Source organism: Salvelinus namaycush, chromosome 39 (genome assembly GCF_016432855.1).
Source record: "Salvelinus namaycush isolate Seneca chromosome 39, SaNama_1.0, whole genome shotgun sequence".
In the NCBI taxonomy this organism is placed as follows: Eukaryota; Metazoa; Chordata; class Actinopteri; order Salmoniformes; family Salmonidae; genus Salvelinus; species Salvelinus namaycush.
The window spans coordinates 23,326,496-23,350,119 of record NC_052345.1 but is presented as its reverse complement, the minus strand read 5'-3'; the positions used below and the strand labels follow the sequence as shown (position 1 = coordinate 23,350,119).

General features: G+C 41.9%; 1 long non-coding RNA gene across 3 annotated transcripts; it reads right to left on the bottom strand.

Annotated features, from left to right (window-relative positions):
* Positions 1–909: 909 nt before the first annotated feature.
* Positions 910–16,521, bottom strand: LOC120033005. 3 transcript variants are annotated; one of them, XR_005473887.1, is made up of 6 exons: positions 16,370–16,521; positions 11,621–12,276; positions 10,048–10,194; positions 7,452–7,628; positions 6,158–7,081; positions 910–1,134 (listed from the first exon to the last, which is right to left on the bottom strand). It is a non-coding gene; the product is annotated as an uncharacterized LOC120033005 (long non-coding RNA). The 3 variants fall into 3 exon arrangements; XR_005473886.1 differs by lacking the exon at positions 10,048–10,194 and having other exon boundaries at positions 6,158–6,259; positions 6,963–7,081; XR_005473885.1 differs by lacking the exon at positions 10,048–10,194.
* Between the last annotated feature and the right edge of the window lie 7,103 nt (positions 16,522–23,624).

Here is a 23,624-nt window from a genome sequence, read left to right as displayed (position 1 = left end):
TGTATAGTTTAGTGGCTTTGCTGACATGCATCCCACAGTTATGTTTTTGACCCACCAAGATTTTCATGCTAAAAATCACCACTGGTTTAAACCATTGTTCTAGGCATAATTAACAATCCCATGTGGAGTCTAGACAACTGTCTGATTGACCAGTGTGCCAGGTGTACTTGTTTAGGAAGCCTTATCTATTCATTCAACCAGTTTGAATACAAAAAGACATCATCCACCCTTGGTGGATGGTCAGCAAGACAATAGAATCTGAGTTGAGAACATGTGAGAAGTCTTGAGGGTGCACTAAATGATAGTCATCAAATTTGTTTCAAAGTAATCCAACATGTAAGAATGTAACTAAGCAAATTACATTACATTTTTGGGGGAATCTGGTTTGATCATTACAGTACATTTAAAATCAGTTTACACTTAATCCATTACTACCCATCCGTGGGAACTACAGTCTCCATTATTTTAGGTGTAAAATGTTTTAATGATTTCTCAGATCACCTGCAGTCCAGATTGGACCCCTCCCCATGGGCCAGATCCAACACCTCTGATCTAACATCAAGTTGTAAAATCATGAACATATAGTACAACTGCATATTGTGTTTGTCACAATTAACTCCTCTTCTCAATAATGCATTTGTGCTAAAAACAGTAATACGCCCACCAACCCAAATAGATCTACAGTTCGTTTGTTACAAATTCTCACATTTGTCAGCAGCCCTCTACATTGTATTGCATCTGCGTACCATAAAATCACCTCCCTTTTCAATGTCATACAAAGGACAACAAGAAAGTGATTGCACTAGTTGCTGCACATTTAACGCACAGGCAATTCCCCTTTTCAATAACGCTGAACCACTGGGTGTTCTAGGAATGTCAGGACAAATAAACAGAAGTTTGACACAGCCAGAGACTCAATTGATTGTTGGTTCCAACATAACAAAAAGGCATACAATATTAAACGCTTCTGAAATCCACATCCATTTACAAAATTATAATTTGACTACAAACTACTATACAAGAGAAAAGAGTGGGGAAAAGAAATATGTAAAATAATTAAGGCATTTTGGCAAGTTGTGGGATATTCATTCAGTCTTCGATGGATGTCCCTTCCTTTGGTTGCTCGGGCTCCTCCTGGTGGAGAGAAAGTACCAAAAACAAATAGCACTTTGAATAATCACTGTCCAGAAACATATACAGACCATCTGATAAATATTAACGAGGGACCTAACAAGTCTAAACCACTGCTTGAATTCCGACAACTAGGGATGGGCGTATGTACAGTATACCAAAATATCGATACCAGAACATATCAGTTTGATTTGGCAGTATCGATACTCTGCTCACTTTCTCTTGATTTAAGCATTGGTGTATTTGCAGGTGTGTTTCTTCAGTATTCATGCATTTTTAATCCTCCCTTTTTTAAACCAATGGTATCGATATCAGCAATAGTAGCCTGATAAATACTTGGTATGATATCGAAATTGAAATGTGCAGCAAAAAAAGTTGTTTTATGTTGAAATTATCCAACCCTTGAGGTCAGTTTGCCAGAAACAGATTATGCCGAGTCCTGGGTCTAAAAAATATTCCCAATTGAGAATCTCCATTGAAAGTGCCTTTTAGTCCAGGACAGGGGCTTGTTCTGGGTCCGGGAAACATCCCATAACGTGTCTCAATCTATTCAAGTGCTACTTCAGCCCTTCCTAATCACCTAGGGCCCCGATTCCGATCAGAGTTAAGTGTGCGTAAATGGATTGCATTTCCCTTTTTAGGCACTTATACTTAAGTTCAAGGTCAGAATACATGAGAATAGTATGCTATTCACCTGCTATTCCTTTTGGGTGGAGATCGAATAAATGGTGGTGTGGCGGAGGTGTGTCTACAGATACACCATATTCTGACCTTACCTTAATCCCACCCCCTTTACGCCAAGGAAACATGTATAAGGTCTTAGGGAACTACCTTTTTTTTGTATAGACCACATTCCATTTAATTACATTGTTTTGTTAAACTTAATTTGCTTCCTCTGTAAATGGCATCATGGCCATGTGGTTGTTGCTGAGGATCATGAGTAATAGTTAAATCATATATAAAAAATAAAGGCATGGGCTAATTCAATCGTTATGGAGGAGCGCAGACCAAGTCATAACAGTCTGAAACCGACACATGGCGCAATACTTGGCTGTATTATCACATAATTCCATGATTAGTGCAGGCAATAGATACTATTGTACTCTATTCTCCCCATTATAATTCTTTGCACACTAATCTTCAAATAACCATGGGTTAAAGAACTGAACATTTTTAGAATGAATCAAACCAGTATTTCTTTCTTGCGTAAAGGGTCTCCAAACACATTTGACTCATAAACCTAAATAAGCCGCAAGATCAGAGTATTATTTAATCACCAATTGGTGCAGAAACAGAAATGAAAATGCATATATTTAGAGGTCTTTCTTTCATTGAACCCAAATATTCTGAACCCATTCTCTCAAATTCGAACTAAAAAAAGGTACACTATATTTAAAGGGATGGCTTAAGATAAATGTACTGAAAAACCTATTGAATGAAAACTCCATGAGAAAATCTGTTGGCGAGCAAGTGGGAGGGTTTTCAGCGGTTGAATTACATTTATTCAGCGTGCGCAAGGGAACCACACCTGCAAAGCCCGTTATGCACCTTAAAAAAGGTACACTACATGAACAGTATGTGGACACCTGCTCAAACATCACATACCAAAATCATGGGCATTAATATGGAGTTTGTCCCCCCCCTAACTGCGATAACAGCCTCCACTCTTCTGGGAAGGCTTTCCACCAGGCAGTGTCAGAGGAAGGCCCTAAAAATTGTCAAAGACTCCAGCCACCCTAGTCAGACTGTTCTCTCAGCTACTGCACGGCAAGCTGTACTGGAGTGCCAAGTCTAGGTCCAAGAGGATTCTTGAGAGCTTCTACCCCCAAGCCATACAACTCCTGAACACCTAATCAAATGGCTACCCATCCAAAGTGTGCAGAGGGTCTCCCAAACGGTTAGGTTAGAACAAGTAGACACCTAAAGGGCAGTTTCTGGTTCAGGTGAAACAAGCAAGCTGCGCTGGTCTCCCAAAGTGGTCCGTTACGCAATGTACCAAACAAGCATCAACCTCACTCACTACTGAGGTCTGGATATTTTAAAAATACATTAGAAGGGTGTTAGCGTTTTGCCGTTCCACCCAAAAATGATATTACAACAGCCACTGGTGCAGCGCTTCAGAGCATAGCACATCTCCAATGTCAACTCAATAAGCAAGGGACTTGCAAACACACACGCATACAGGTTCATGCAAAGAAATGAACTAGAGGCTTTTAGCTGCTATAAAATATTTTATAAAGCACATAGTGTGGTTAGCGTATAGCAAAATCGGCTGCCTTTGAGAAGTATCAGACTGAATAGATCAGGTGTGGTGTGGAATAGTTTTTAAACTGGATTCTGCTGCCTCGGATTTGAATGAAGTCAAATATTTGTCATAATAAATAACTGAAAATATGAAATATTATTTAATTGTATAAGGGCATAGTGTGCCATCATGCCGCCCATTATTATTTATATACAGATTGGTCTCTAATATGTGAGTGAATGGTTTGCGAGTGAACACTAAAGTGTTAGCGTGCCCTAGCCAAGTGCTTAAAGGGATATTACACTCAAATTAAGATGGAGCACCACAAATCTGAAAATTACGCGGTGCTTATCGTTTCCATTCGGATTGCGGCTTGTAGTCAATTCGATGAATACATTCTGAGTCTGATAGTTCTCGGCAAGCTTCTGCAGGGTGCACCCCGTCGGTCAGGCACCCTGACCTGTGTGGACTCGGAGGCCTCCTGGCTCTGCACATGCGCTGTCGTCTCTATCAGCTGCTGTCTGACCTACAACAGGAAGCAATCTGCTGCTCAACACAAAGGCATTGTCGCAATGCTCCAATTATCTCTCCTTTCTCCCAAAATGTACACTTGTTCACTGATTTGAAATGACTGGAATAAGAAATATGGTAGATACTCCCACTAGCCAATGCTTTTAGATTTGTAGGATGTAGTGAACAAATGCGCCCTTCAGGTGGAAAGAAATATTGGGACGCACCCAAAGCCCTGGGTCGCACTCAGGAGGGTGCTTCACTTAGTATATTTAACATTGCATTAACTCTACACAATGTCCTATCAGAATATTCCATATCGTTGTGCCCTTCTGAACTCAGACTGCTGTTCAAAGAGGCCAAAGAGCCTTGTTGATCATTGCCCACACTAAGGGCGCAATAGAGTTGGTAGAAGTGACCACTAACCACTGATACAAGATCAGATATTTTTCATAAGCCTATTTTTTTTAACTTCACCTTTATTTAACCAGGTAGGCTAGTTGAGAACAAGTTAATTTGCAACAAAACAAAGGAGATGATTGTGGACTTCAGGAAACAGCAGAGGGAGCACCCCCCTACCCACATCGACGGGACAGTAGTGGAGAGGGTAGTAAGTTTTAAGTTCCTCGGCGTACACATCACGGACAAACTGAATTGGTCCATCCACACAGACAGCGTAGGCTGAAGAAATTCGGCTTGTCACCAAAAGCACACAAACTTCTACAGATGCACAATCGAGAGCATCCTGTCGGGCTGATTCGACTGACCAGTGTGCGTGTGTATTTTCTCAGGTCCAAACCCAGCTGGAGCAGGCTACAAACAAGTTGCAAACGGAGGAAGAGATGAGACAGCAGCTGGCCGTTGAGATAATGTCTAGATGCTTTTATAGTGGAGATCAATTTTATAAATTGCCTGGCTGGGCTGATGAGACAGTGGATTGCACAGTCAGATGGAACAGAGTAGATCGGCTAAATCTATGACGTTAAAATGCCTGTGGTAATTTGTGGACAAGACACCGGATTTAATGCGGTTTCAATCAGCATTCCAGATTAGGCCCACCCGTTGTATGTCATAACAGCTGACAACCTGTTATAATAATGGTCATAACATATTTAGACCTGTTGTGACATACATATTGTTTTATGGCTGGTTATGAGAGTGTCACAACCCACAAAACCTACCACACAAGGCAAAACATGGCATTACACCATAGTCTACGTGTCAACAGTATGTTTGTTATATATACACACCACATTTAAATAAAATGTACCATATTAAATGATCATTGTAATTGCGCACACATTGGGGTCAGACATGCATCTATCCCAATGTTCTGTTGCTGATGACTGGAATGAATGCAGGAGTAGATTTCAGGAGCAGGACAAGACACCCTCTTTTTGACTGATGACTGATATAAGAGCATGTACGTGATAGGCCTATCTGGCATATATGATTATGATGGTCATAATGCTTCTTGACATTGTCATAAAGTGTATTTTCTTAAACCAAGTAAAGTGACAGAATGGTCATAATATTTCATGACAGTGTCAGTTTTATCTACAAATTATTTAAAATATGAATGGAAAAAAACTAAAGAATTCATTACAACAAAGGATTTAACAAACTTTCAAATGAAAGGAAACTTATTGGCAGAACCTGACATTTAATTAGGTGTCATAACCATGCATTAAATAACAATATATGTCACAACAGGTGTAAATATATGGGTCATGACAAGTTATGTCAGTTGTTATGACAAGTGTTACCAGATTTTTTTATTATGCTAATTTGATTTCCGCGGGGGCACGGAAATCGACTCTGGGGGGTTAAGTAGATTGTAGTAGTAGATTAGTTGGTAGCCTGTGCCTGCTCAGTCAACTCAGTTGTTGTGTTTGGCATTACAACGATAGGAGTTGGCTAAAGCACAAAGACTGGAATCCAAGCCATAATTTTACAAGTATAGAAACAGGGCAAGTGAAATTCTAAAAGATGTATGAATAAAGTTAGTAAGGCATACTGTAGCAAAACAGAGAACAGAAAACACAAATATCTGTTCTTATGCAACACATTTTAGGTATTACCTCCATATTTCACTACATTTTCTCCCTACTGAACACACCTCAGTTGTCCACATCTGTTCTAGATTAAAACTGACTGACCTTAGTCCCAAATAAATTGACACCCATGTTCTTATGTAGTGCACTGGTACAGTAGAACTGAATTGACTAAAGCAAAAGGGGGGTGGGGGCAACTTCATCCTCCTCCGCTCACCTGGAACTGGGCAAGTTGCTCCTCTGCAGCTGCCACTTTGGCCTCCAGGGCCTTCCTGTGCTCATTGTCAGCCTGCAGGGCTTCAGTCCTGTGTCAACACAGCTTCAAGTGTAGATTTTCAGACACAATCTATGATTTTACAACCCAAAGACAATTATATATCTTAATGAGTTTATAACTGTCTTATGAACAAAAAAACAAACCTATTACTTCATGTTTCAGTTGTATTAGGGAATTAAGTGCTAGAAATGAACTAATTCTCACCCCTTGATGAGTTGAATCAGGTGTTTTAATCTTGGGCTAAATCAAACATGTGCACACTCTGGGAAACCCTGTACTTGAATGAAAATTATGGCCAGAGCTTGCAGGTACAATATCTCTTAGAGTTCTTTGTAATGAAAGCAGTCTAACAGTCTACTTGTGAGTGCTGGCCATCTTGAATGTGTTATTCAAGTTGGATTACTACGGAGGCTACAGCATCCAAAGACACTGACATTTTTTCGCCTCTCTCAATTCAGATTTCCTTGATTCCTCAAGTCCTGTCTCCTGGTGGTGGCAGGGAGAGAGGAGATAAGGAATCAAATTAAGTCGAATTGAGAAAAGGGCATTTTAAAGAGTAGACCACACCTGGGTTGTGTTCATTAGGGCACACCATAGCAGAATGTTTCAACAAAAGAAAATTCATATTTCTTATTGGGGAAAGCCCAGGTAGTTCCACTCCATTTTAAAATTATTGGGTGCCCAATGAACAAAACTCAAGATTTCCCCATAGAATAGGAGTTGTATTGCTTATTTCCCCATCTACCTAATCTCGGACAGGCTGGTGGCCTGGTTGAGGGCGTCTCTCAGGATGGAGTTCTCCTACTGCAAGCAGGCCATCTGAGCAACGGGGCCATTGTCCAGCTGTTCCTGCAGTCTCGCTATCTGTATGGGGGTGTTAACAAAGAAAAAGTTCATTTTTGTGCTGACCGTTAAGTTTATTTTTATCGTCTTGTCTGCCTTGTACTTTTATAAACAAGTCCAACACATTTTTACCTAGGGGTCACAATATCTTACTACTGTCAAATTCAGAGGCTGCTGTCAATATCACAAAAAGGAAGTAGTGGTAGCAGCAGCTCCACATTCAGTCAGGCACGAGAACATTGTTGAATGTTCAGATGGAAACACATGCCTCTGATGCGGAGTCAGGACTCAAGTCAGCTCTATTCATTGAATTTCTGTCTGGACTGTTCAGTACGTTAAAATCACCCCTCCTGAACACAACCCTGACGTTTATGGGGTAGTGAACTCTGACCTTGAGATTGAGCTGCTGGGTCTCAGCCACGTGGTCCTGGTAGGAGGCCTGCATGTGAGCCTGGAGGGCAGTTCTCCTGAGTGTGAGCACTCAACTCTGAGCTCAGATGGGTCTTGACCGTCGCCATCTTCGATTTCTCTTGACCGTCGCCATCTTCGATTTCTCTGCGCTCAGCTCCTGTGTTGGCATCGGGGATTGTTAGTGACAGTGAAAAACACTTGGTTAAAGTTGGTGTTCCCCCAATCCTGTGGTGCACATTTTTGTTTTACCCTTTTTTGTTGTTTGTTAATCTGTTTCTCCTGAGTGTTCCAACAGGCAGTGTGAGCCAGTGGCATAAATACCGCAGGGAGATACTTACTGTAAGCACCAGCTACCAAATCCTGGCCTACTGCACTGAGGCCAAGACCTGTTTAAGATGCTACCTAGCCCAACAATTCAATTCATCAACTTATCATCATGCATTTCATTAGTCGAACAAAGCGTATTATGGCATTGTTTGTACCCTGTGCCTGGAAGTCAGTAGGATGTTGGTTTACCCAATGATCTCTCCTTCCTCCCAAAGTGTGCACTTGTTTATTTCCCTTCACTGATTTGAAAGGACATTACTGGTATAAGAAATAAAGTGGAAATACCTAGTAGCCCATCCCTCCAACAATCCAATGCTTTTAGATTTGTGTACACTTCAGGAAAAATAAGATTTTATTGGGATGGACCCTTGGGCTTTTACGGACAAAATAACCTCTGTTGGGAAATACCAGAACAAAGGCGTTTCCAAAACTACTAGAATGATTCAATCTTAAGGGTGTAAAACTTACAATATTAAATTAATTTGTTAACAAGTGTGAAATGCTAGTGTTCTTTATTACTTGTTGCTGTGCTTAAATAATTCAAAGGTGTCTGCAGTTTAGAAGTGTGTGTATGACTGTTTGACCAAAAAAATATTCCATCATGCACAATCATGTCCGAGTCATTTTAACCGCAACCAAGGTTTCTCAATCTTGTCTCAGAAAACGCCTGCTCCTCTTTATTTATGCATGTATACAGTGCATTGGGAATGTATTCAGACCCCTTGACTTTTTCCACATTGTGTTACAGCCTTATTCTAAATTGTATTACACATTTTTTTCTTTCTTACCTATATGCAAAAACAAAAAAACTGAAATATTACTTACATAAGTATTCAAACCCTTTACTCAGTACTTTGTTGAAGCACCTTTGGTAGCGATTACAGCCTTGAGTCTCCTTGGGTATGACGCCACAAGCTTGGCACACCTGTATTTGGGGAGTTTCTCCCATTCTTCTCTGCAGATCCTCTCCAACTCTGTCAGGTTGGATTGAGGGCGTCTCTCAGGATGGAGTTCTCCATCCTGAGCATTGATATTTTCAGGTCTCTCCAAAGATGTTTGATCAGGTTCAAGTCTGGGCCACTCAAGGACATTTAGAGACTTGTCCGAAGCCACTCCGGCGTTGACTTGGCTGTGTGCTTATGGTTGTTGTCCTGTTGGAAGCTGAACCGTCGCCCCAGTCTGAGGTCCTGAGCAGGTTTTCATCAAGGATCTCTCTGTACTATGCTTCGTTCATCTTTCCCTCGATCCTGACTAGTCTCGCACTCCCTGCCACTGAAAAACATCCCCACAGCATGATGCTGCCACCACCAGGTTTCCTCCAGATGTGACGCTTAGCATTCAGGCCAAAGAGTTCAATCTTGGTTTCATCAGACCAGAGAATCGTGTTCCTCATGGTATGAGTCCTTTAGGTTATTTTGGCAAACTCCAAGCGGGCTGTCATGTGCCTTTTACTGAGGAGTGGCTTCTGTCTGGCCACTACCATAAAGGCCTGATTGGTGGATGGCTGCAGAGATGATTGTCCTTTTGGAAGGTACTTCAATCTCCACAGAGGAACTCTGTCAGAATGAACATCGGGTTCTCAGTCACCTCCCTGACCAAGACTCTTCTTCCCCGATTGCTCAGTTTGGCCGGGATGCCAGCTCTAGGAAGAGTCTTGGTGGTTCCAAACCTCTTCCATTTAAGAATGATGGAGGCCACTGTGTGCTTGGGGACCTTCAATGCTGCAGAATTGTGTCACCCTTCCCCAGATCTGTGCCTCGACAATCCTGTCTCAGAGCTCTACGGACAATTCCTTCAACCTCAAGGCTTGGTTTTTGCTCTGACATGCACTGTCAACTGTGGGATCTTATATAGACAGATGTGTGCCTTTCCAAATCATGTCCAATCAATTGAATTTACCACAGGTGGACTCCAATCAAGTTGTGGAAACAGGGTGTACCTGAGCTCAATTTCAAGAATAATAGCAAATGGTCTGAATACTTACGTAAATAAGGTATGTTTATTTGCAAACATTTCTACAAACCTATTTTCACTGTCATTATGGGGTACTGTGTATAGATTGATGAGAAAAACATTTAATACATTTTAGAAATAACAAAATGTGGAAAAATTCAAGGGGTCTGAATACTTTCCGAATGCACTGTATGCCTGCATTTCTTCTAAAGGGAATGCGGAGGTGACTCGGCCACAGGCCACTGTTTGTAATGCTTGCGTGTGTCAGTCTCTCATTCTGTAGAGGAACACTGTACCAGTTGCCAGGAGTCGAGGCCAGCCTTGTCACTGAGCACTTCGATGAGCCTTTTGGGTCTCTCCCTCACTGAATGTCATGCTGCTCACAGCAGACAGAGTCTTGTATGGCAGGAGGGGAGCAGTCGCAGAGTCAACGTCAGCAACCACTACAAGGAGAGCGAGTTAGATGATAAGTCTGCCAGGGAGTTCACTATGTCAGGGGTTACAGGATGTACTACTCGAGTATCATTTGGTTGACTTACTAGTTTAGAAATTGAATAGTAAACATACTTTACTATAACTTGACTTAATTTTTTCTTACTTGTATGACTAAACTAGTAATAAACAAAAAATAAGTTGGGGGATGGTTAGAGGGGGAGGTCTTGGGAGAATGAAGGGCCATGTGATCTTTAATTCTATACTGAACAAAAATAATGCAACATGTTACAGTTCATAAGGAAATCAGTCAATTTAGATAAATGAATTAGGCCCTAATCTACGTATTTCACATGACTGGGCAGGGGCGCAGCCATGGGTGCACCCCTATGTTGATTCCACAGGTGAAGAAGCCAGATGTGGAGGTCCTGGGCTGGCGTGGTTACAGGTGGTCTGCGGTTGTACGTAATGCCAAAATCTCTAAAATGACATTGGAGGCGGCTTATGGTAGAGAAATTAACATTCAATTCTCTGGCAACAGCGCTGGTGGACATTCCCACAGTCAGCATGCCAATTGCACGCTCCCTCAAAACTTGAGACATGTGTTGTGTTATGTGACAAAACTGCACATTTTAGAGTGGCCTTTCTGTCCACAGCACAAGGTGCACCTGTGTAACGATAAGGCTGTTTAAATCAGCTTCTTGATATGGATTACCTTGGCAAAGGATAACATCTTCACTATCAGTGTTGTCAACAAATTAGTGCACAAAATTTGAGAGAAAAAAGTTGTGCATATAGAACATTTCTGGGACCTTTTCTTTCAGCTCATGAAACATCGGGCCAACACTTTACATGTTGCGTTTATATTTTTTTTTTCAGCATAGATATAGGGTCTAATCCACAACCAGAACCCATTGCTTCAATTGGCCTTTCATCATGATACCAACACTTAACTAGAGAGAAACTGAGCTAACAACTTCCTCTAGGAATGCAGCGGTTGTTAGCAGCGTTGCAGTAAATTTAAAATTGCATTTATTTTCAATGACTTCTTGATTAACATAAAAGGAGAAGCTATGTTATGTTAAGTTTTTAATTCCTAAATGTTATATTCAATGAACTTCCTGAATTGACTTACCTGAATTTGGCAAGTAGCCTAGTGGTAAAGAGTATTGGGCCAGTAATAGAAAGGTAGCTGGTTCAAATCCGAGCCAAAAATCTGTCGATGTGACCTGAAGTAAGGCACTTAACCCTAATTGCTCTTGTAAGTTGCTCTGGATGAGAGCTTTTGCTAAATGACTAAAATTCTAAAAATTCAAAATGTCATTCAAATTGACCCCAATCCTCATTTATAGAGTACATGAATTGCAATAGTTGTATATTAAGAGTTTTCATATAAAATGAAGTAAAAATGTAATTATGTAATTATTTACTACCAACCTGGCTCAGCCTCTGCCTTGGATATTTTATTCGTAGCAGGTGCTTCAGCCTTGAGCTCCTCTGCCTTGGCAAAGGGTGCGGCGGGACTGTCACTGGACACCGGAGTGGGCGCAGCAGTCACCGGGGCAACCTCAACCGCCACAGGTGGCACGACCATGACGGGCACTTCCTTGGCTATGGTCTCCGGGACGACGGCAGGTGCCGGTGCCACCTTGGCCACCTTCTTCGGGGAGGGGGCAACAGCCTCCACGGCCACTGGGGTAGGAGCAGCACAAGCGACCATGACAGGCCCCGGGGCAGCAATGACGGGCTCTGGTTCAAGCTCGGGGGCAGCGAGAGGCTCAGGTTAGGGCTCGCTAGCGGACTCTGCAACCGGTTCTGGGAGAATCCCGTTGGGCCGCTCTTCCTTCTTCTGGCCTTTGCTCTTGTTCTCCAACGTCTTCTGCTTCATAGAGAGCTGAGTCTGGGCAGACTTTCCCAGCTCGCGCCGGTGCTTGGCCAGGGCCTCCCCGTACGACGTCCCTTTCATGGAGAGCGTGGAGACCAGAGCAATGCCGATGGCGGAGACTACCATGAATCCACCAAAGACCATGAAACCGAGGGTTTGGGAGTCGTAAACGTCCATGTCTTTTTTCAATCTTGTCCCTCCGCAAAGCCTAGCACAAAAAAAGCAGAGGTCACGATTAGCTAGGTGTCAAAGAATGCGAGCCATAATCATCAAAAAAGTCACAACATAATGTTTTAGTAAATGGGTTGAATACCAGCCCCTTCACAATTTAGTTTTTCCCCCCTCTCAATATATTTAACAATCACCAGGGTGACATTTCGCTAAGATGGATTAAGAAGTTAGCCAGCTAACTTTGGTAACCTCTAAAATATAATTCCTATATTTCTGGTTTATCAATAATGCTGATCTATGCCATTAGTTTTTCTTGGAGATAAAATGTATTAAACATTTGTGGTTTCAGAATATTTAGAAAAGTTAAAGCAAAAATAAGTTGAAGCTGGTAGCAAAACTTCCAAAAATGTGCTCGCTCATGTGCAATAATGTTTAAAAGCCTTTATTCATTTAGAAAAATGTGTTGGCTGGCTCACTGATCTAACATATTACAATGATCAGTCAAATAGGAAAATTACAGGCAGGGGTAGAGATGGCACGCATGAGTGTCTCGCAGAACTTGAGAAGTTCATACCAGTAGGCTATTCGTCCCCTGCGGTACAGGAGAAGACTGACACACGAAAGGCACTAATTACAATAATCATACATTTTACTGAATCTGTAACAATTTGCGTACTATTGAAAATTAAGTAATTGATTATCAACCTAAACTAATGGTCATCTATCAATTGATTAATTTATTGGGATTTTCTAACAGTAACCAGATTCTTATCGTTTAGGGTTAGGCTTTCTTGTTTTAGTGGCCCAGCTTTGGTCAGAGTCTTTGAGGAAAGGTAAAAAAAAATTTTGCCCAGTGCCTATGCACTAGTGCCTATGCGTCTCACACATTCCGGTCACAACATTGGTAAAGATGGACCAAATGTTGCTGGGTAAAAACAACAATCTCTCCATTGCCATGCTACCAGCTCCTGAACTTCTAGTAGGGTTAAAGAAAAACAGATGTCTGAGTAAAGCTCTTCTCACAGAGGACTGAGAGTTCAGCATGCAACATTTCACCCACAAGAGAACTCATGTTACGCAACCCCTCGAAAGACACATATACCCCCGCCCCATCTACGTTCATGTAAAAACCACACACTCAATCTCCAGTTTGCAGAGGATGGTTTGTGCCGTGGTGGAGATCTTTGTGGGCTATACTCGGCCTTGTTTCAGGATGGTAAGTTGGTGGTTGAAGATATCCCTTTAGTGGTGTGGGGGCTGTGCTTTGGCAAAGTGGGTGGAGTTATATCCTTCCTGTTTGGCCCTGTCCGGGGGCATCATCGGATGGGGCCACAGTGTCTCCTGACCGCTCCTGTCTCAGCCTCCAGTATTTATGCTGCAGTAGTTTGTGTCAGGGGGCTAGGGTCAATCTGTTATATCTGGAGTATTTCCCCAGTGTCCTGTGTGAATTTAAGTATGCTCTCTCTAATTCTCTCTTTCTTTCTCTCTCTCGGGGGACCTGAGCCCTAGGATCATGCCTCAGGACTACCTGGCATGATGACTCCTTGCTGTCCCCAGTCCACCTGGCCGTGCTGCTGCTCCAGTTTCAACTGTTCTGCCTGCGGCTATGGAACCCTGACCTGTTCACCGGACATGCTACCTGTCCCAGACCTGCTGTTTTCAACTCTCTAGAGACCGCAGGAGCGGTAGAGATACTCTTAATGATCGGCTATGAAAAGCCAACTGACATTTACTCCTGAGGTGCTGACTTGCTGCACCCTCGACAACTACTGTGATTATTATTATTTGACCATGCTGGTCATTTATGAACATTTGAACATCTTGGCCATGTTCTGTTATAATCTCCACCCGGCACAGCCAGAAGAGGACTGGCCACCCCTCATAGCCTGGTTCCTCTCTAGGTTTCTTCCTAGGTTTTGGCCTTTCTAGGGAGTTTTTCCTAGCCACCGTGCTTCTACACCTGCATTGCTTGCTGTTTGGGGTTTTAGGCTGGGTTTCTGTACAGCACTTCGAGATATTAGCTGATGTACGAAGGGCTATATAAATAAATTTGATACACCTGTATGCAGTTGCTCTGCACAAATTCCCTATGAGTTACTAGACTAGGAACCATTCTAGAGAAGGACTCCTTCAAGAGTGTGCTTTCAGCCACTCATAGGCCATGCTGACTCAATACAGTAGATAAGGGCTGCCTACCAAATGGTACCCTATTGCTTATGTAGTGCTCTACTGTTGACCAGGGCCCTCTGTTCAAAAGTAGTGCACTACATAGGAAATAGGGTTGCATTTGGGACGTAAACAAGACCTCAGGTGAAGAAAAAATGCTGACTCTAAAGGAGTTAAAGACACACGCTTTCTCCCTCTCTTCAATAGTCAAATACTCATAATAGATCAGAAAGCAATTGTAGCAATCTTATGGAACACAAGCATTTGGGTATCCATTCTGAAACTGATACTTTGGGATAAAATGCTTTAGTGTTGAATTTAAATTACTTGATAAGGTGATTGAGACATTCAATCAATCTGAAATAAACTCCTAAAGGAGCAAACAGTTGATTTATATCAACATTAGCCTATAGATAAATAGGGTCACTGAACAATTGGTTTTGCAATGGGCAACAACTACTCCTCCAATGCTGCTTTAAAACAAAACAAAAATGTGGGTGTGCAGTGATTATGCAGTAGCCCATATTGATGAGATAAAATGTCAACAAAAAACAATAAATAAAAGTATCCAAAGCCTTCACGTCGTTCTCTAGCTACAGATTGTTACACCAGATAATGCGATTTCACCAAATATTGTTGGTATCCATTACTGGGACCTACAGCTTAGGTACTGTGTCGTGTAGGACAGAGAATTTTCGACCAACCTTAACTTGGCGATACTATTTTCGTTCTCGACACGATCAAACATGCATCTTTTAAAATGTCCTTGTCCAGTTGCATATGGTCGGGTTGAATTTAGAAAATGCTCCCTTATTAAAATAAAAATGTTGCTCCATGAAGTAATCCAACAATACGTACGCCGCCATATTTTCTACTTCAATTCTTCCATTAGATCAAGACAATTGAGTCTCATGACACTTAGGGAGTGGACCCACCTGTTTCAATCAATGGTCGAAAATGATCTGTACTGCACCAAACAGTACCTAACCTGGAACTCCCAGTAATGGATACCAACAATTGTTGGATAAATCACATTCTGGTGTAACAATCTGTAGCTAATCATTCTAATGTAAAAATGCCTAATGTATCAAAATACACTAACGTTACAGACATTTACCCTAACTGTAGATAATGCTGAATTCCAGAGTGTGTAGAAGGGCTTACGTGTCTACAGACAATTAACCCCTTGTTATGTAACAAGAAGAGTACAGTTGCTTTCACGTTTCAACACATAGCTTACTTGACCACTTGCCAGTTTCAAAGTTTATTGGCATCATACAACTTACAGTACCTCCAATATGCTACCCATTACAGTTAGACAATTAATAATTTAAAAGCGTTTGAGAATATTATTCAGAATAGGTTTGTGTGGTGTTTCACCACAGGCAGGCCTACAATAGCGTACTTTATAAACTAGTCTCATTCTGTAAAGTTTTACATTTTAAAACATCAGGCATCTCCTCCACACGAAATACTGGGAAATTTGGGAAACTGGGAAATTTGTTTTCGTTGGCGCTAGCTAAAAAAAACTTAACTCCAGTGTACGTATCCTTAGCTACGTGTCCTCCAGAGACGGCCCACAACAATCATTAGAGCCCGTTGATTGATCACTCATTGACCGCAGCATCTCAATTTGTTTGATGTTGAGTCCTTTAACTCAAGTATATGAGCGAGGAAATAAGGCTTTCCCGATACCATCAATACAACCATTAAAATACATCGTCACTTGGTTTGACTATGTAATATATATATAAAGAGCAAGCAACATTGTATCATCGATAGTTCCGAAATCAAAGTTAAGAATTTTTTTTTTTCAACGGGAAAAATAATCAGTTCATTTTCCGACATGCATTTGTCTATTCGTACGAGGCTGAGTTACAACTGTTCCTTACACTACGCTCAGTTAAGACAATGTCCTATTCTTTTTTTAAATGACTCAAATTGTTTTACAAAGAAACTCTTACCCCGACCACCAATATTCACTCTTTCTGAATAGCCGCTGAGTGTGGAGTCGTGGCACTTTCTCTGAGCTGGCGAAAAGCCATCCCGTTGCCCAAAAAACGAATTTCAAAGAGCGATTTCATTGGGTAGAGGGAGATCAGTCAAAGGCATTTAAACTAATGCATGTGCGCTATGTGGATATGCATAGTACTTGGGAATTCAGGTTCACTTAAATGGGAGGGAACAAAGTGAAGTGAGAGGGAGAGATAAATAGATACTGCTGGAACAGTCCAACAGAAATAGATATGGAGACCTAAATTTGAGACTACAAATCCCAAAAGTCGGGCTTTATTGGACAGTCACACCTCCTCTGTCTCGTGCAGCCTAAAACTGTGTCTTCATTACTTACCACAGCCACAAAGTAAAAAAACTCGCCTATTTCTACCATTTATCTTTTTAAAGGTTTCAACTAGTTACCACACCCACAAAGTCAATATATCGTAAAAATATATATATATACGAAAACATTAGGTTAGGGTTAAAATCAGATTTTAAAAAGATAAATGAGACTACTGTAGGCCTACTAAACAAACACAAAACAACATAACACAACAAAAGACAACACAACAACTACTTTTTTGAGTGGTAAAATATCTCTAAGATGTCTGTGACATGTCTGTGACATAAATTCCTGCATGTCTTCAGACTTGCATTTACTTTACCAATTTTGGTCCATTGCACCATAAGGATCATAAGCCATCGGTTATCACCACGTACAGGAAATCTGCAAGTCTGTTGATAGTCAGTTTTGGGCATTCACAAATCATTTGTGGGGCACTATCCAAAGGAAGTGGGACCAAATTAACTTTGAAATCCAGTACAATTACATCCCAGAACTGGATATGGTTGTGTTGCTACAGTTGATCAAATGTTGTAGTTCTTTAATAGGGATTGATTACACTGGGCTTAAAGACATTGTCCTGTGCCTACACAGCCTGGTCTCATAGACTAGACGTAACATAATGAAGCTAAATCCGGGTTACTCAATTTAGTATGGTTAAATAAGACTTAATTACTTAAGGCAAAAATAAAAGTATGGTGGTTGGTAGGGGTGGATGGGTAGGCGTATAATGCTAATGTCTAGCGAACCTAAAAGTTGCAAGTTCGAATCTCATCATGGACAACTTTAGCAATTTAGCTACTTAGCAACTTTCAACTGCTACTACTTTTTAGATACTTTGCAACTACTTGTGTGTTAGCTAACCCTTCCCCTAATCTTAACCCTTTTAGCTAACCCTTTTCCTAGCCTTAACCGTTTAGCCTAGCTAACGTTAGCCACCTAGCTAGAATTCGTAACATATTGTACGTTTTTCTAAATCGAAACAAATAGTACATTTTTTAAATGTGTAACATATAATAAGAATTGTAATTTGTAACATAACATACGGAATGGGTGCTGGACATCCACAAATGAATACATACCATAAAAAATGTAACATATCACACTAAAGTACTTGGGAGTATGGCTGGACGGTGCACTGTCCTTCTCTCAGCACATATCAAAGCTGCAGGCTAAGGTTAATTCTAGACTTGGTTTCCTCTATCGTAATCGCTCCTTTCACCACAGCAGCCAAACTCACCCTGATTCAGATGACCATCCTACCCATGCTAGATTACGGAGACGTAATTTATAGATTGGCAGGTAAGAGTGCTCTCGAGCGGCTAGATGTTCTTTACCATTCGGCCATCAGATTGGTCACCAATCTCCTTATAGGACACATCACTGCACTCTATACTCCTCTGTAAACTGTCATCTCTGTATACACATTGCAATACCCACTGGTTGATGCTTATTTATAAAATCCTCTAAGGCCTCACTCCCCCTATCTGAGATACCTACTGCAGCCCTCATCCTCCACATACAACACCTGTTTTGCCAGTCACATTCTGTTAAAGGTCCCCAAGGCACACACATCCCTGGGTCGCTCCTCTTTTCAGTTTGCTGCAGCTAGCGACTGCAACGAGCTGCAAAAACACTCAAATTGGACCGTTTTATCTCCATTTCTTCATTCAAAGACTCAATCATGGACACTCTTACTGACAGTTGTGGCTGCTTCATGTGATGTATTGTTGTCTCTACCTTCTTGCCCTCTGTGCTGTTGTCTGTGTCCAATAATGTTTGTACCATGTTTTGTGCTGCTATTTTGTTGTGTTGCTGCCATGTTGTGTTGCTACCATGTTGTTGTCATGTTGTGTTGCTACCATGCTGTGTTTTCATGTGTTGCTGCCATGCTATGTTGTTGTCTTAGGTCTCTCTTTATGTAGTGTTGTGGTGTCTCTCTTGTTGTGATGTGTTTTGTCCTATATTATTTTATATATTATTCCTTTATTATTTTATCCCAGCCCCCGTCCCTGCAGGAGGCCTTTTGCCTTCTGGTAGGCCATCATTGTACATAATAATTTGTTCTTAACTGACTTTCCTAGTTAAATAAAGGTTAAATAAAATAAATACAAATAAAAGAGTGTCTCGGTTTACGTACAGAATAATACAAAATGCTCTGAGACCAAGTTGGCCTACAAGCTTTCAGAATACTAACAGCTGCATTGTGCTTGTTGTCTGTATGCTTTCTCATCTGCCTATACCTTCTGTTGTGCCATTTTGCATTTTCTCTAGTTCCATTACTCTAACATCACCATGTATAGGTTTCATTATTAGGTTTTATCTAGCTGACCATGTGGTTAGATGCATCCTATATAGTTATATATTACATTAACTGTATGTTTCATTGACATAGAGCAGAGTCCTGGACTTAATTGCGCTTAAATCCAGACAGCTGTAGATTTAGATGCATGGACATGTTTTTATATACACTGAGTGCACAAAACATGAACTGAACATGAACATGAACTGAACATGAACATAAACTGCCCAGGTGAATCTATGGTCCCTTATTGATGTCACCTGTAAAATCTACTTCAATCAGTGTAGATGAAGTTGAAGAGACAGGTTAAATAAGGATTTTTAAGCCTTGAGACAATTAAGACATGGATTGTGTATGTGTGCCATTCAGAGGGGTGAATGGGCAAGATAAAAGACGTATGTGCCTTTGAACAGGGTATGCTAGAAAGTTAGCACCCAAGAATGGCCGGAACAGTGAAAAGCAAATATTTTACTGTAAAAAGAATTTGCCTTTCTCAACCACACCTTTGCCTGTTGTTGCCTTACAACCTGGAATTAAAAATATATTTTGGGGGGTTTGGATCATTTGATTTACACAACATGCCTACCACTTTGAAGATGCAAAATATTTTTTCTTGTGACACAAACAGAAAACTTGAGCATGCATAACTATTCACCCCCCCCAAAGTCAATACATTGTCGAGCCACCTTTTGCAGCCATTACAGTTGCAAGTCTCTTGGGGTATGTCTCTATAAGCTTGGCACATCTAGCCACTGGGATTTTTGCCCATTCGTCAAGGCAAAACTGCTCCGGCTCCTTCAAGTTGGATGGTGTACAGCAATCTTTAAGTCATACCACAGATTCTCAATTGGTTTGAGGTCTGGGCTTTGACTAGGCCATTCCAAGACATTTAAATGTTCCCTGTTAAACCACCTGGGTGTTGCTTTAGCAGTATGCTTAGGGTCATTGTCCTGCTGGACGGTGAACCTCCGTCCCAGTCTCAAATCTCTGAAAGACTGAAACAGGTTTCCCCTCAAGAAATTCCCTGTATTTAGTGCCATCCATCATTCCTTCAATTCTGACCAGTTACCCAGTCCCTGCCAATGAAAAAACATCCTCACAGCATGATGCTGCCACCACCATGCTTCACTGTGGGGATAGTGTTCTCGGGGTGATGAGAGGTGTTGGATTTGTGCCAGACACAGCATTTTCCTTGATGGCCAAAAAGCTCAATTTTAGTCTCATCTGACCAGAGTACCTTCTTCCATATGTTTGGGAGTCTCCCACATGCCTTTTGGCGAACACCGAATGTGTTTTCTTCGTTTTTTCTTAAAGCAATGGCTTTTTTTCTGGCCACTCTTCCATAAAGCCCAGCTATGTGGAGTGTACGGCTTAAAGTGGTCCAATGGACAGATACTCCAATCTCCGCTGTGGAACTTTGCAGCTCCTTCAGGGCTATCTTTGGTCTCTTTGTTGCCTCTCTGATTAATGCCCTCCTTGCCTGGTCCATGAGTTTTGGTGGGCAGCCCTCTCTTGGCAGGTTTGTTGCGGTGCTATTTTCTTGACATTTTTTGCGCAGTCAGATGTTCAAAGTTTCTGATATTTTTTTATAACCCAACCCTGATCTGTACTTCTCCACAACTTTGTCCCTGACCTCTTTGGAGAGCTCCTTGGTCTTCATGGTGCCGCTTGCTTGGTGGTGCCCCTTGCTTAGTGGTGTTGCAGACTGGGGCCTTTCAGAACAGGTGTATATATACTGAGAACATGTGACAGATCATGTGACACTTAGATTGCACACAGGTGGACTTTATTTGACAAGTTATGTTACTTCTGAAGCTAATTAGTTGCACCAGATCTTATTTAGGGGCTTCATAGCAAAGAGTGTGAATGCATATGTACGCACCACTTTTCCGTTTTAAATATTATAATTTTTTTTGAACCAAGTAATTTTTTCATTTCACATCACCAATTTGGACTATTTTGTTTATGTCCATTACATGAAATCCAAATAAAAATCCATTTAAATTACAGGTTGTCATGCAACAAAATAAGAAAAGAGGATGAATACTTTTGCATGCACTGTACATTTTCTATCAGCAAAGATACAAAGGGAGCAGATTACCTACCAGTGATTAAACCACTGCAATTTATACCTGATTGAATATTCACGGGAAGAAGAAAAGGCAAGGATTGACTTTGCCCCTGACACCCCCTTTGTCAAAATTCCCCAGTCATTGGGTGACCTCATTGATGGTGGCCTTTGTCAGGTGTGTTTTTGCACATGTCACAGTTTAAGATCAAATCAAATCAAATTTTAATTTGTCACATGCGACGAATACAACAGGTTTTGACGTCACAGTGAAATGCTTACCTACGAGCCCCTAACCGACAGTGCAGTTAAAAAAAATACAGACATGTACATGTAGGTAGAGTTAATTAAAGTGACAATGTATAGATGATAACAGAGAGTGGCAGTGGTGTGGAGAGGGGAGGTGGTGGGGCAATGTGAACAGTCTGGGTATCCATTTGACTAGATGTTCAGGAGTCTTATGGCTTGGGGGTAGAAGCTGTTTAGAAGCCTCTTGGACCTAGACTTGGCGCTCCAGTACCGTTTGCGAAAACAGTCTATGACTAGGGTGGCTGGAGTCTTTGACAAATTTTTAGGGCCTTCCTCTGACACCGCCTGGTATAGAGGTCCTGGATGGCAGGAAGCTTGGCCCAGTGATATACTGGGCCATTTGCACTACCCTCTCTAGTGCCTTGCGGTCGGAGGCTGAGCAGTTGCCATACCAGGCAGTGATGCAACCAGTCAGGATGCTCTTGATGGTGCAGCTGTAGAACCTTTTGAGGATCTGAGGACCCATGCCAAATCTTTTCAGTCTCCTGAGGGGGAATAGGGTTTTGTCGTGCCCACTTCATGACTGTCATGTTGTGCTTGGACCATGTTAGTTTGTTGGTGATGTGGACACCAAGGAACTTGAAGCTCTCAACCTGCTCCACTGCAGCCCCGTCGATGAGAATGGGGGCGTGCTCGGTCCTCTTTTTCCTGTAGTCCACAATCATCTCCTTTGTCTTGATCACGTTGAGGGAGAGGTTGTTTTCCTTGCACCACACGGCCAGATCTCTGACCTCCTCCCTATAGGCTGTCTCGTTGTTGTCGGTGATCAGACCTACCACTGTTGTGTCATCGGCAAATGTAATGATAGTGTTGGAGTCATGCCTGGCCATGCAGTCATGAGTCAACAGGGAGTACAGGAGTGGGCTGAGTACTCACCCGAGGGGCCCCTGTGTCGAGGATCAGCGTGGCGGATGTGTTGTTACCTACCCTTACCACTTGGGGGCGGCCCGTCAGGAAGTCAGGTATCCAGTTGCAGAGGGAGGTGTTTAGTCCCAGGGTCCTTAGCTTAGTGATGAGCTATGAGGGCACTATGGTGTTGAACGCTGAGCTGTAGTCAATGAATAGCATTCTCACATAAGTGTTCCTTTTGTCCAGGTGGGAAAGGGCAGTGTGGAGTGCAATAGAGATTGCATCATCTGTGGATCTGTTTGGGCGGTATGCAAATTGGAGTGGGTCTACGGTTTCTGGGATAATGGTGTTGATGTGAGCCATTACCAACCTTTCAAAGCACTTCATGGCTACGGACGTGAGTGCTACGGGTCTGTAGTCATTTAGGCAGGTTGCCTTTGTGTTCTTGGGCACAGGGACTATGGTGGTCTGCTTGAAACATGTTGGTATTACAGACTCGGACAGGGAGAGGTTGAAAATGTCAGTGAAGACACTTGTGTTTCACGTGTTTCAGTGTTATTTGCCTCGAAGCGAGCATAGAAGTAGTTTAGCTCGTCCGGTAGGCTCGTATCACTGGGCAGCTCTCGGCTGTGCTTCCCTTTGTACTCTGTAATGGTTTGCAGGCCTTGCCACATTCAACAAGCGTCAGAGCCGGTGTAATACGACTCGATCTTAGTCCTGTATTCATGCTTTGCCTGTTTGATGGTTCATCGAAGGGCATAGCGATATTTTTAAGCTTCCGGGTTAGAGTCCCGCTCCTTGAAAGTGGCAGCTCTAGCCTGTAGCTCAATGCGGATGCTTCCTGTAATCCATGGCTTCTGGTTGGGGTATGTACGTACGGTCACTGTGGGGACGACGTCATCGATGATGTGCTTATTGATGAAGCCAATGACAGATGTGGTGTATTCCTCAATGCCATTGCAGGAATCCCGGAACATATTCGAGTCTGTGCTAGCAAAACAGTCCTGTAGCTTAGCATCTGCTTCATCTGACCACTTTTTTATTGATCTAGTCACCGGTGCTTCCTGCTTTAGTTTTTGCTTGTAAGCAGGAATCAGGAGGATGGTATTATGGTCAGATTTGCCAAATAGAGGGCGAGCTTTGTATGCATCTCATTTAGCCACTTATATTTTAGACTTTAAACACATTTTGTATGTTTTACATGATTTAATTCGTGTTTTATGTCCAGAATATTTGCAAATTATTATTACTAGTATGAATTGCATAATTGTTTACAAAGTTGATTACATCGATTTGTTCTACTGTCTCCAGAGTCGGTACCCTGCTCGGTACTCTACTCCACAGCCTAAA